Raw genomic sequence first — 15,194 nt, 5'->3', positions numbered from 1 at the left:
TTTGCATTCCGGCGCTCTTATGTCCTCTGGTGTCCCTTTCTACCTCTTTTCGTGTGCGGGTGTTAAACGTTTTCGGATTGGACCGAGACTTGTCATGCGGCCTTGGTTTACTACCGGTAGATCGCCTGTCAAGTTTCGTACCATTTGGACTTCGTTTGATACTCCAACGGTTAATCGAGGGACCGAAAAGGCCTCGTGTGTGTTGCAGCCCAACACCCTTCCAAAGTGGCCGAAAACCCACCTAAACCTCCTCCATCATCTAGAGCGTTCGATCACGATCGCGTGGCCGCAAACGGCACCTCATTTGGAGCTTCCTAGCTCCTCCTACCTCTCTATATAGATCTCCTCCCCGAAATTCCGGGTCTTCTCCTACCCCTAACCCTAGTCCATCGTCCTCCCGCGTGCCGGACATGTCCGGAGCGGATCGGACGCGTCCGCCCGCCGCGTCCAGCTAGCCACACGCCGCCAGGTGGCATCCCGGTGCCCACCGCCGCGGCGGCCCGCGGAAGCCCGCGGCCGGCCCTCCCCGGCGCCCGACCAGGCCCTGCGCCCCGCCACCTACCTCCGCCGGCGTCCACGCGCCACCGCGCCGGTGACCGCCACTTCGCCACCGACCACCGCTCTCCTCTGACCCCGCCGCCTCGAACAGCACCGATCCCGCCGCTGACCATCGCCGCCTGGCGCCGCCATCGATTCTGGCGAGCTTCGGCCTCCGCCACCTCTCCGTCCAGCTCCGGCGTCATCCCCGTCTCTGGCGAACCTCGGACGCCGCACCGCTACTGTACCCGTGCCATATCCAGATCTGGACTCGTTGGGTTGACTTTTTCGTCCCTAACACTAACTTTTTGCATACTTTGACGCATCATAACTCCCTCATCGTGGCTCCGATTCGTGCGTGTAGCATATCAAAATGTTCGTCTCGACGAGTACATCATTTCATCTCATTACATCATTTTCATTTGAGCTCATCTTGATGCCCGAAATGCTGTTGGAAGAGGGCTATGTGATGATAGTTTCAGATCTGTTTCAGCAAATGCACTTTTGTCATTTTTGCCATGATTAATGTGTGCATGATATGATCCTGAGATCTACATGAGTTTTGAAGAATGCCATGTTATCTTTATAGGGGTATATGCCATGTATTTTTGTGATCTTTGTGGTGACTATCACAAGCATGCAAAGTAGCTTACTCAATGATGCTGATTTCAGGGACTTAGAATTTCACTGTCCTTGCCCTGTCATTATTTTTATGCAATATGTTCATGTTGTTTCCTAGTGATCCGTGCCTCTTTTGAGCATGATCGGTAAGGATGTTTTGTAGATAATGTTGTGCTCTATCCATCCGTGTCTTTGTTTGCAATTATGGAGCACCCTAGCTTTAGTCAATCGAGCTCTACTTTTGCTATAAAATGTTCCTGGCAGATTGTTAACATGTGTTGCAATTTTGCCGAGCTTGTTGTTGTTGATCCGTCCATGCTATGTTGTTGTTCTTGCCATGTCTAGCTTCTATGCCATGTCTTTTTGCTGGGTGTATGCTTATCTTGTCATGCAATGCCTCGTAGTGAGTGCATCGAGCTCGTAAACATGCCTACTCGTTATATGTTTTGCCATGCTCTAGTTTGTAAACATGCCAAGTCTGAATCTGTTTATGTTTTTGCTATGTTCACATGCTTACAATTGTATTTTCTGATCCCTTTTGGCTTATGGTCACTAAGGGACTTTTGTTATATGCTTAGAGTACCTTCATACCATGCCTTGCTTTGCCATGATATGTTCCTGTAGCATATAGTTATCGTGCTCTAAACATTGCTTCCTGATGATAAATTCCTGACTTGCTGTTAATTTCACTAAGTCTGAAACCTGTTATCATTTGCACTTTTGCCATGCTTGTTTGAACCTGTTAATGAGTGAATTAGCCGTAGCCCAGTGTTCATATTTTGTCAAGCATTATGAGTGGATCCCTGCCATGTATTTTTTTGTCATGTTTGAGTGCAGTAGCTTATTTATCTTGATGCATTTAGAAGGCTACTTGCTGTTTATCATAGACCAGTGCCATATTTGTTTTGCTTGTCATTTCCAAACCGTGCATCCGATTCCGGTGATCTTTATATCGATTTCGACCGAAATCACCTCCCCTTTCCAGTGGGACTCTTGGATTTCCAAGTTGAGGCCAGGTTCTATCATTCCTTTCCAAATCATGCATATGCATCACATATCGCATCCCGCATATCATACCATGTTTGCATCATGTTGCTTGAGCATTGCACGTGGTTGATTGTGTTCCCTTTTGCTTGTTGTTCTTGTTTGGGTAGAGCCGGGAGACGAGTACGTGATCGAGGAGCCCGTTGAGTATGCTTTCGAGGATCAAGGCAACTCTGAGAACTTTGCAGGCAAGATGACCATATCCTCGAAATCACTTCTATCTTTGCTTGCTAGATGCTCGCTATTTTGCTATGCCTATGCTACGACACCTACCACTTGCTTATCATGCCTCCCATATTGCCATGTCAAACCTCTAACCCACCATGTCCTAGCAAACCGTTGTTTGGCTATGTTACCGCTTTGCTCAGCCCCTCTTATAGCATTGCTAGTTGCAGGTGAAGATTGGAGATCGTTCCTTGTTGGAACTTGTTTATTGTTGGGATATCACCATATTATCTTGTTTATCTTAATGCACCTATATACTTGGTAAAGGGTGGAAAGCTCGGCCTTATGCCTAGTGTTTTGTTCCACTCTTGCAGCCCTAGTTTCCGTCATATCGGTGTTATGTTCCTAGATTTTGTGTTCCTTACATGGTTGGGTTATAATGGGAACCCCTTGACAGTTCGCCTTGAATAAAACTCCTCCAGCAATGCCCAGCCTTGGTTTTACCATTTGCCACCTAGCCTCTTTTTCCCTCGGGTTTCCGGAGCCCAAGGGTCATCTTTAGTAAACCCCCGGGCCAGTGCTCCTCTGAGTGTTGGTCCACCTTGTCAGCCGCCGGTGGCCACCAGGGGCAACTCTGGGCTGGCCTACTGGAAGTTTGGACAATCTGAGTGTGCCCTGAGAATGAGATATGTGCAGCTCCTATCGGGATTTGTCGGCACATTCGGGCAGTGTTGCTGGACTTGTTTTACCATTGTCGAGGATGTCTTGTAACCGGGATGCCGAGTCTGATCGGATTGTCTTGGGAGAAGGAATATCCTTCGTTGACCGTGAGAGCTTGTGATGGGCTAAGTTGGGACTCCCCTGCAGGGATTTGAAATTTCGAAAGCTGTGCCCACAGTTATGGGCAGATGGGAATTTGTTAATGTACGGTTGTAGAAAACCTGAAACTTAACTTAATTAAAATGCATCAACCGTGTGTGTAACCGTGATGGTCTCTTCTCGGCGGAGTCCGGGAAGTGAACACGGTGTTGGAGTAATGCTTGACGTAGGTTGTTCTAGGATCACTTCTTGATCATAGTTGTTCGACCGTGCCTTTTCCTTCTCTTCTCGCTCTCATTTGCGTATGTTAGCCACCATATATGCTAGTCGCTTGCTGCAGCTCCACATCATACCTTTACCTTACCTATAAGCTTAAATAGTATTGATTGCGAGGGTGCGAGATTGCTGAGTCCCCGTGACTGACTGATTCCTTCCAAAACCAGATGCAGGGACCGATGATACTGCTCCAGATGATATGACCGAACTCACGTGGGAGTTCGATGAAGACTCTCGTCGTTACTACGTGTCTTTCCCAGATGATCAGTAGTGGTGCCCAGTTGGGGCGACCGGGGACTTTGTTGCATTTGGGGGTTGTTCTTCATTTTGGTTTCATAGTCGGGCCTTGAGTGTAATTGGATGAATGTAATGTTATTTATGTTATTTGTGTGACGTGGCGAGTGTAAGCCAACTATGTACCTTTCCCCTTTATTTATTTACATGGGTTGTTGTGAAGATTACCTCACTTGCGACATTGCTTTCAATGCGGTTATGCCTCTAAGTCGTGCTTCGCCACGTGGGGGATATAGCCGCATCGAGGAAGTTACATAGAGAGTCATTTATTTTTGTTGTGTGCTTTTTTAAAGTTTAAAAATAAAATTAATGTGCCAAGGTTTTCCTTTAGGATGTTTTAGATTACTTGTTGGTTTGTACGGTGCAGGACAGAAACTTTGGCTGTAGTGCGCAATTTTACATTTTTTTACAGGAACATTAAACTGTTCTGAAACTTTTTTCACTGTATTTATCTACTAATTGTTTATTTTTCCTAATGTTTTTAGAATTTTTGGAGTAACAGAGGTATGGTGAATGATTAGATTACTACAGACTGTCCTGTTTTAGACAGATTCTATTTTTGATGCATAGTTTGCTTGTTTTGATAAAACTATCGATTTATATCAGTGGATTAAGCCATGGAAAAGTTATATTACATTAGCTACAATGAAAAAACAAAATATGAATTGGTTTGCATCAGTACTTAGAGTAGTGATTTGCTTTATTATACTAACGGATCTTACCGAGTTTTCTGTTGAGTTTTGTGTGGATGAAGTGTTCGAAGACCGAGGAGGTCTCGATGTGAGAAGAAGGAAGAGAGGCAAGAGATCAAGCTTGGGGATTCCCGAGGCACCCCTAGTAAATATCCAAGGAGACTCAAGCGTCTAAGCTTGGGGATACCCCGGAAGGCATCCCATTTTTCTTCAACAAGTATCGGTATGTTTTCGGATTCGTTTCGTTCATGCGATATGTGCAATCTTGGAGCGTCTTTTGCATTTAGTTTTCATTTTTCTTTTATGCACCATGCTGGTATGAGATAGTACTTGGTTGATTTATAGAATGCTTTTTGCACTTCACTTATATCTTTTGAGTATGGCTTTATAGAATGCTTCATGTGCTTCGCTTATATCATTTGAAGTTTGGATTGCCTGTTTCTCTTCACATAGAAAACCGCCATTCGTAGAATGCTCTTTTGCTTCACTTATATTTGTTAGAGCGTGGGCATATCTTTTGTAGAAAGAATTAAACTCTCTTGCTTCACTTATATCTATTTAGAGAGTTGACAGGAATTGGTCATTCACATGGTTAGTCATAAAATCCTACATAAAACTTGTAGATCACTGAATATGATATGTTTGATTCCTTGCAATAGTTTTGCGATATAAAGGTGGTGATATTAGAGTCGTGCTAGTTGAGTAATTGTGAAATTGAGAAATACTTGTGTTGAGGTTTACAAGTCCCGTAACATGCACGTATGGTGAACCGTTATGTAACGAAGTTGGAGCATGATGTATTTATTGATTTTCTTCCTTATGACTGCCGGTCGGGGACGAGCGATGGTATTTTCCTACCAATATATCCCCCTAGGGGCATGCGTAGTAGTACTTTGCTTCGAGGGCTAATAAATTTTTTGTAATAAGTATATGAGTTCTTTATGACTAATGTGAGTCCATGGATTATACGCACTCTCACCCTTCCATCATTGCTAGCCTCTTTGGTACCGTGCATTGCCCTTTCTCACCTCGAGAGTTGGTGCAAACTTCGCCGGTGCATCCAAATCCCATGATACGATACGCTCTATCACACATAAACCTCCTTATATCTTCCTCAAAACAGCCACCATACCTAGCTATCAGGGCATTTCCATAGCCATTTCAAGATATATTGCCAGGAAACTTCTATCATCAGCATATACATGACTTGAGCATTTATTGTCATATTGCTTTGCATGATCGTAAGATAGCTAGCATGATGTTTTCATGGCTTGTCCGTTTTTTGATGTCATTGCTACGCTAGATCATTGCACATCTCGGTACACAGCCGGAGGCATTCATATAGAGTCATATCTTTGTTCTAGATATCGAGTTGTAATATTGAGTTGTAAGTAAATAAAAGTGTGATGATCATCATTATTAGAGCATTGTACCAGTGAGGAAAGGATGATGGAGACTATGATTCCCCCACAAGTCGGGATGAGACTCCGGACAAAAAAAATAAAAAAAAGAGAAAGGCCAAAAAAGAGAAGGCCCAAAAAGAGAGAGAGAGAAAAGAGAGAAGGGGAAATGCTACTATCCTTTTACCATACTTGTGCTTCAGAGTAGCACCATGTTCTTCATATAGATAGTCTCTTGAGTTATTACTTTCATATACTAGTGGGAATTTTCATTATAGAACTTGGCTTGTATATTCCGATGATGGGCTTCCTCAAATGCCCGAGGTCTTCATGAGCAAGCAAGTTGGATGCACACACACTTAGTTTCAGTTTGAGCTTTCATACACTTATAGCTCTTAGTGCATCCGTTGCATGGCAATCCCTACTACTCACATTGACATCAATTGATGGGCATCTCCATAGCCCGTTGATTAGCCGCGTCGATGTGAGACTTTCTCCTTTTTGTCTTCTTCACACAAACCTCCATCATCATATTCTATTCCACCCATAGTGCTATGTCCATGGCTTGCGCTCACGTATTGCGTGAGGGTTGAAAAGGCTGAAGCGCGTTAAAAGTATGAACCAATTGCTCGGCTTGTCAGATGGGTTGTGCATGATTTTAATGCTTTGTGTGGTGAAAATGGAGCATAGCCAGACTATATGATTTTGTAGGGATGACCTTTCTTTGGCTATGTTATTTTGATAAGACATAATTGCTTGGTTAGTATGCTTGAAGTATTATTGTCTTAATGTCAAATGATAGACTATTGCTTTGAATCACTAGTGTCTTAATATTCATGCCATGATTAGATTACATGGTCAAGATTATGCTAGGTAGCATTCCACATCAAAAATTATCTTTTTTATCATTTAGCTACTCGAGGACGAGCAGGAATTAAGCTTGGGGATGATGACACGTCTCCGTGGTATCTATAATTTTTGATTGTTCCATGCCAATATTCTACAACTTTCATATACTTTTGGCAACTTTTTATACTATTTTTGGGACTAACATATTGATCCAGTTACCAGTGCCAGTTCCTGTTTGTTGCATGTTTTTTGGTTCATAGAAAATCCATATCAAACGGAGTCCAAACGGAATAAAAACGGACGAAGAATATTTTTGGAATATTTGTGAGATATGGGAAGAAAATCAACGCGAGACAGTGACCGAGGGAGCCACGAGGCAGGGGGCGCGCCTGCCCCCCTGGGCGCGCCCCTGACCCTCATGCCCCCCCGTAAGGCGGTTACTGCTCTTCTTCGCCCGCAAGAAAGCTAATTTTCGGGAAAAAATCAGGGCGAAGGTTTCAATCCAATCGGAGTTACGGATCTCCGGATATATAAGAAACGGTGAAAGGGCAGAATCCCAGAACGCAGAAATAGAGAGAGACAGAGAGACAGATCCAATCTCGAAGGGGCTCTCGCACCTCCCATGCCATGGAGGCCATGGACCATAGGGGAAACCCTTCTCCCATCTAGGGAGAAGGTCAAGGAAGAATAAGAAGAAGGGGAGATCTCTCCCCCTCTCTCCCGGTGGCTCCGGAACGCCACCGGGGCCATCATCATCACCACGATCTTCCCCAACACCTACGCCATCTCTACCAACATCTCCATCACCTTCCCCCTTCTATCTACAATGGTCCACTCTCCCGCAACCCGTTGTACCCTCTACTTGAACATGGTGCTTTATGCTTCATATTATTATCATCCAATGATGTGTTGCCATCCTATGATGTCTGAGTAGATTTTTGTTGTCCTATCGGTGGTTGATGAATTGCTATGATTGATTTAATTTTCTGGTTATGTTGCTGTCCTTTGGTGCCCATCATATGAGCGCGCGCGTGGATCACACCATAGGGTTAGTTGTATGTTGATAGGACTATGTATTGGAGGGCAAGAGTGACAGAAACTTCAACCTAGCATAGAAATTGATGCAGACAGGATTGAAGGGGGACCACTATATCTTAATGCTATGGTTGGGTTTTACCTTAATGAACGTTAGTAGTTGCGGATGCTTGCTAATAGTTCCAATCATAAGTGCATAGAATTCCAAGTCAGGGATGACATGCTAGCAGTGGCCTCTCCCACATAAAACTTGCTATCGGTCTAGTAAAGTAGTCAATTGCTTAGGGACAATTTCGCAAGTCCTACCACCACTTCTCCACACTAGCTATACTAAATATATTGCTTCTTTACCTAAACAGCCCCTACTTTTTATTTACGTGCACTTTATATTCTTGCAAACCTATCCAAAAACACCTACAAAGTACTTCCAGTTTCATACTTGTTTTAGGTAAAGCGAACGTCAAGCGTGCGTAGAGTTGTATCGATGGTCGATAGAACTTGAGGGAATATTTGTTCTACCTTTAGCTCCTCGTTGGGCTCGACACTCTTACTTATCGAAAGAGGCTACAATTGATCCCCCATACTTGTGGGTTATCGCACACCCGTTGGTGGCCCCGGCTACTACCAGTTTGGACCAACACTCATGAGGAGCACTGGTCCGCGGGGGGGGGGGGGGGGGGGGTTGATTATGTCCAAGGGGTTCGGAAAGTCCCTATGCAAGTTTTAAGTTGTTATTAGGAAAATGGTAAAACCAAGGTTGGGCCTTGCTGGAGGAGTTTTATTCAAGGCGAACTATCAAGAGGGGCCCATAAACCCTCACCGTGTTAGGGACACAAAAATCAAGGAACATAACACCGGTATGACAGAAACTAGGGCGGCAAGAGTGGAACAAAACACTGAGCAAAAGGCCAAGCCTTCCACCCTTTGCCAAGTATATAGATGCATTAATTAAATAAGAGATATTGTGATGTCCCAACATATCCATGTTCCAATATGGAACAACCTGCAAGGCACCTACAACTAGCAACACTATTAGAGGGCTGAGCAAAAGCGGTAACATGGCCAAACAACGGTTTGCTAGGAAGGTGGGTTAGAGGATTGACATGGCAATATGGGAGGCATGATAGACAAGTGGTAGGTAGCGTGACATAGCGATAGAATGAAAAACTAGCAAGCAAAGATAGAAGTGATATCGGGGGTAATGATCATCTTGCCTGCAAAGTTCTCAGGGTTGTCGAAAGCTTGCTCCTTGTAAATGTACTCAGTAGGATCCTCATTCACGAAATCGTCTCCCGGATCTACCCAAAGCAAAAACACAAGCAACGGAACAACAATGAATCACGGTGCAATGCATAAGCAACATGATGCAAGACATGGCATGTAATGCAAGATATGATGTGCAATGCATATGGGTACTCTGGAAGGAAAAGGATGATCATGGCATCAACTTGGCAAACCAAGCATGCCATTAGATAGGTTGGGAGATTTCGAATGAAATTGATATGAAGATCACCGGAAACGGATGCACGGTTTGCAAATGACAAGCAAAACAAGATATGATGCAAACTGCTTAAAAAGCAACATGACCACTTAGATGCAAGGTTAAAATATCCTACAACACCCAAACATGAAAACACAATACATGGAAGTGAAGTACAGGTGAAGCTGAACACTAAGATACTGCTAGAAACCCCTAGAACATGTCGAAAACAGCATGGCAAAAATGCAAAAGTTAACAGCTTATCAGACTTGGCAGAAATTCATGCATCAAGACAGAAACATCATCATGTAGCAAAGTTTATGCATAGCAAACTATATGCTACAGGAACATATTACATTACACAAGATCATGGCATGATAGTACTAAATGCACTTAATAAAACTCCCTTACTGAACTTGCCCCGCCTCGCCGCCGTTGACCCTGCATCGCCGCCTTTGCCAAACCGGTATAAAAACCGAACCAACCCCGTTTTTTTGGTCTTCTCGGTTTATTCATATAGATTGGTTTTTTATTATTAGACCGTTTAAATAGCGAACGTTCCCTGTTTAGATAGTATCGGCGAACATTTTCGTTTGTTAGAATTCGGTAGCGAACGTTCATTGTTTAGTCTTTTTCTTTTTAATTTCGGTCAGGGACCTATCCATGAATATTATATTTATAGATTAGTCCCTGTACTTCAACCGATCACTACTTTTTCCTCGTTATTCGGAATTAGACTAAACCAGCGCCCACTTCTTCGTTACGATCCCCTCTATCCAGTAAAACAACTTAAAGATGTTTTTGGAAGTTTAAAAATTTGAATTCAAACAGATTTGTATTTGAACTTCGTTTTATCGTAACTTGAGTTTTATAACTCCGATGTAGTTGATTCTTTTTGCAGATCGAAGCTCTTGACCTAAACTTTCTGATAATGCGAAATATACATAATTTTGGTACTGTTAGAAAGTGTTTTATGTTGCAATAGTTATTTGCTTGGTTTTGATGTTTTCCGATTTGTCTTCTTCGTTCTTCTCGATATTTTGAGTGATTGCTTATGTGTGGTTACAATTGCCTGCTTACGATAGATTGACCGGAGTGTGACGAGTAGAACTATCAGGAGTTATGAGTGCGAATCACCTTCATCAACAGTACAAGGAAAGTTCACACTTTGATCATATCCCTTTCATACCCAGGTTTTATGCATTAGTTTCAACCCTCGAACACTGCATGGTTAGGACTTGATAACATGTGGGTATTGGGAAGTAGTTGATGAGGTAGGAACTTAATGTCTTGCATTCAAACCCAGGGTGTTACTACGTTATGCTTACTGCTATGCTATGCTCGTAGACGTGGTTTGGCTTTGAGAGAATTCATGACAGATGTGAGAGTTATTGTTTAATGGTTAACTTAAGGTGGCTACTTTAATACACATCTGGGTGGAATGGTAGGGGCACCCTGGAGCACCTAGTGGTTTTCCCGGGCACCTGGAGAACCCAGTGCTTGCCCAAGGGGATCCCGGAGGACCTGTGTGATCACCCTATGGAATGCCACCCAGGCTCAAAGGGATCATAACATTATTCATGCTAGAAACTTCCGTGTACAGCCACAAGCCATTATGGGCTCTGGCATAGTTGAGTATGTTGTGTGACCTCTTTCACTGGTGGGCTAGCAGATGTAGGGGAAAGTAGGTGTAACGGTCCACCCAGAGTAAGGGGTTAATGCTTCTGAAAGACTATGTCTCGGTCATCCGTTTCTCAAACACCATGCAGAGCGAGAAATACAACGGAGGAGATCGAGTCTTGTGGGGAAAAGTGCAGAAACCTCTGCAGAGTGTACAAACTAATCATGGTTAGCCGTGTCCCCGGTTATGGACATCTTGAGTATGTGGTTCTTGAATTATCATGTTGATCTCAACACTTTATTTAATTAATTTGATTGGGTTAATGATTATTATTTTGGGATTGAGTTGGAGGAACCTTCTCAATATTTATCAAACCAACTTTGTAGTTAAATAAAATATATTCCTTTGCAGTAGGGAAAAATTGGCTTTTCGCAAAAACATTATAACCATTGAGCCTCCACCAGCCATATATGAATGTATTGATAGTTATTATTCATCATTATCCTATGGTGTGAATTTGCAAGTACATTCAATGTACTGACCCTTTCTGGCTGCAACGTCTCATGTTGTAGGATTTCCTTACGACGAGTAAGTGATACGTTAGGGTTACGATTTCTACACTCAACTTTGCCGTTGGTGTTGATGGGAATCCACAACCTTGTTGTTACTTCCGCTATTTGAATTGAGGTAATAGTATTTACGTTACTTTATACATGTGATTTACCTCTGTTATAAATCCTCAAGTACTGTGTGTGTCAGCATACCGATCCAGGGATGACACTTAAGCACAGAGACTTGACCGTCTGAGGTCGGGTCACTACAAGATGGTATCAGAGCACATGTCGACTGTAGGACATGACCCCTAGAAACTGGCAAGCCCATAGGAAAGATTTTCTCTACAACTTCATTTTCAAAAAAAGATCTTTTACCTCTCTTCTCTTCTGAGCTTATTCAAATATTCCTTTTAGTGAGACCATACCCCCTTTTCCCCTTTTGACCACGAAGATTCGACTGATGAGACCACTCCAAGAAGTACAAGATATCGGACAACTAAGACCACTTCGGAATGAAGATGATTTATCGTGCATTATAATAATGGAAATTACAACGGTTGAAGACTCCGAAGACTAGGAGAATTTGAAGGCTCTGAAGAATTCCCAGATTTGCATGACCTAGGAAGGCTACCCTTATGGAACCTGGCAGACTATGGAAGCGGTCAATACCCGAGATCAAGGTGTGTCGGAGAAAGACCGGAACATGGAGCATTAAAACTCAAAGTTTTGTCAAGAAAACACTAGGGCAGGAGATATCAACTATGGACTGATAGCTCATGGCAGAGACATGGGCATAGACACGGCTATCCATTGATGTTATCGCCCGCTTATGCTATTTGTCATCGTGCTGAGTTAAGCATGCATTTCTTCGGAAGGATTGGATGACAAAAGGGCCAATGGAGCACCTATCAGCAAAATATGAAGTTTTAACCTTAGCTGGTGTATCACCAGGATCTGGAGTAGTACATCAAGAATTTTAAGATGGAGCTCCAGGAAGCCGTATTAGACAAGGAAGAATTTCGTGAAGAACTCAGGACCCAAAAGCTGAAAGTAGCCAAGCTGGAGGAGCAAAATCTCGAGATACCGGAGATTCGTCAGGAACTGAAGGACGGTAGGACCATGGTCATGACAAGGAATTTGAAACCCAGAACTTTGGAATGCAACTTCAGAAATATTAAAGGACGCCACGAGAAACTTCGTGTCAATAGAGTTGATCTAGCAAAAGAACTTGAGAAGGACAAGCACGATCGGAAGAAGCCATCAGAGACATGAACAAGGCTTGAAGAGTTTGGCAACTTTGAAGATTTATTGACCTTTAGAATACCAAACCCCTGTTATATACCTAAAGAAGGCCCGTTTAAACCATGCACCAAGTCATGCTATTCATGTGGAGAAGAAGGACACATCTCCCAAAATTGTCTGAATGGAGACCTAGTAGAATTCCCGACAGAGGAAGTAGAGTATGACACATGGGAAATAGAAGCCCTGATTGGAATGGAAAAGTCCAGGTAGAGAAGTAGATTGGATACCAGGAAGGACCTGAGTCATATCACCTATTTTAGGTGCAAGGAGTCAGGGCACTACTTCAGCAGTTGCCTAAAATGGAAACCTCGAGACTTGTCAGAAGTAATATGTTTTCATTGTAATGAAGCAAAGCACTTTGCCAGAGATTGTCCCAAGGAGAAGGATACTTGTGATAATCAGTTGTGTTTGTGAGAAGTATAGTAGTAGTGGTGAGAACATTTTCCTTTATATTGAGGCGACGAGTTAAGGCATGTAATGGAAATGCAATAGATTGTAGTCATTGGAGAATCAGTAAAGTTAGCTTTGTTGGCACTGAATTGGATTTTATGAGTTGTTACTCTATAAAGAAAGAGTTTGACCATTTCGAGGGTATGAGAAATATGGTCTATGGATGAGTTTGTGCATTTCAAGGGTGGTAGTAACTATGAGGACCCTTGACCCCTGGAAAGGATAATGATGTTCCACAGAGTGGACTTCATAAGTATAAGTTCTAACTCAATATGTGGGATACCCCAAGAGTATGAAGGGATGAAGTACTATTGGATATTAAGGAGGTTGAGTGTTGGTAATATGGAGCAATAGTAACCCTGTGATGAGTTTGAGTAATCACGTCTTAGTTTGGTGCCAATAGAAGGAAGGGAGACAGTACAATTGGATGGAATTAAGAATGCTAGGAAGCTGGATGTTGGAATAACGATGAGTTGCCCCTGATGATGAATTGAAGGTTTGCAAGTGATGAGATGGGCCATAACCCACATGCCCCAGGACCTGCCAAGAAGCAAGCACACTCTTGCTGAAGGAAAAACCCTGGAAGAAATTATGATTTTATCAACAAACGATCTTATAGGAGTTTACGCAAAACCTGAGAGTTGTGAAGAAACGATAGATATTTGTTTTGGCTTGCATAATCAATGGATTTATCCGAACTTGGTTCGTCGAGAAGAGAAATTCTGCAATGCTTGTGAGGATGACCAAGTGTTAGAATGCGAGATTCGCTAAACCATATACCAGGTAATGATTTGGGTGCGGGATGGATTGATCACCATACCGACTTACTCTTATTATTTGCCTTTCTATATGGGATGGTAAATCTGAGTGACTTACCCATAGTAGAGCGACAACGATCAAAACCTTGTTTGAACCTTAGAATGGTATGACAAATTTTCGCCTTGTACAAGGCAGCTGTTGCCAACTGTAGGTCATACGGTGAGGTTCAAGCCCAGACCCGTTTTCTGTAGGGACCCAGTCAAATTGTTTGATGACTACCATGAGATATCGATAGTCATTTAGTATTGGCGCCAGACCCGTCAGCTAAGAAGACCCAGTCTCGTAAGAACCTTACCAAGATGGAAGGACACAAGAATTGAGGAAAAAAGGTTAAGCCACTACCGGAAGAGCCCCGAGAAGGAATTATCCTAAAGATCTAAGAAGATCGACACTGCCAACAATGCGGACGGAGTATATGAGTTTTGATGGAACCGTAACAATGCTTCTAAGGGTGGTAGCACCCAAGACCCCGGAGACGATCGAGGGATTTTGAGAAGACCCCAAACCTAACCTATTTCTTGCTAGCCTCTCCGAATCTCGAGGACAAGATTCATTTTAAGGGTGGTAGGTTTGTAACATCCCAAAATTCTAAATTTTGGAATGTTATGTTAAATAAATAGTTTTGGTTGATTGTTTGATTGTGGTGTGGTTGCTTGTGTGAAATTGAGTGAAATTCGAAAGTTTTTGGAAGTTAAATGAGAGGGAATAAAAGGACTTTCCCAAACTTTCGTTTTTGCATTTATGATCTCCATGAATTCAAATTCTTTTCATCACAAAAACCTTGAGTGAAGATGATATGACTTCTTCCATTTAAATAAATGAAAAGGGTTGTTGAAAAGATTTGAATTTCATTTGGAAATATTTCAAATTCAAAAACTTTAAGCAACTCAATGATTTTCATGAGAGAAGATAAAATGACTTCTTCAAAATATATGAAATATGAGTTGGAAGTTTTAAAGGAATTAAGTTCAAAGTCCCATTGGAATTATTTGGTTTTTATTAAAATTAATTTTATCTAAAAATAAAATATATGGAAAATAGGGTAAAATGATTCCCTACAATACACAATTGGAGAATAATAAATTTGAAATCATTTTGGTATTTTTTAAAATGGTTTTACTGGATTTTATTCGAGCAGTAGCACTGTTTGATTTATTTGAATTTTTGTAAATTTTATTTGAGACCAGAATAATGTTCAGGTTGTAGGAAATCTTTTTTTGAAAATTTTGATATATA

Source organism: Triticum urartu, chromosome 2A (assembly GCF_056163025.1).
Source record: "Triticum urartu cultivar PI428250 chromosome 2A, HENAU_Tu73, whole genome shotgun sequence".
NCBI classification, from domain to species: domain Eukaryota; kingdom Viridiplantae; phylum Streptophyta; class Magnoliopsida; order Poales; family Poaceae; genus Triticum; species Triticum urartu.
The sequence above is the reverse complement of the archived record's forward strand: the minus strand, read 5'-3'. Positions refer to the sequence as shown.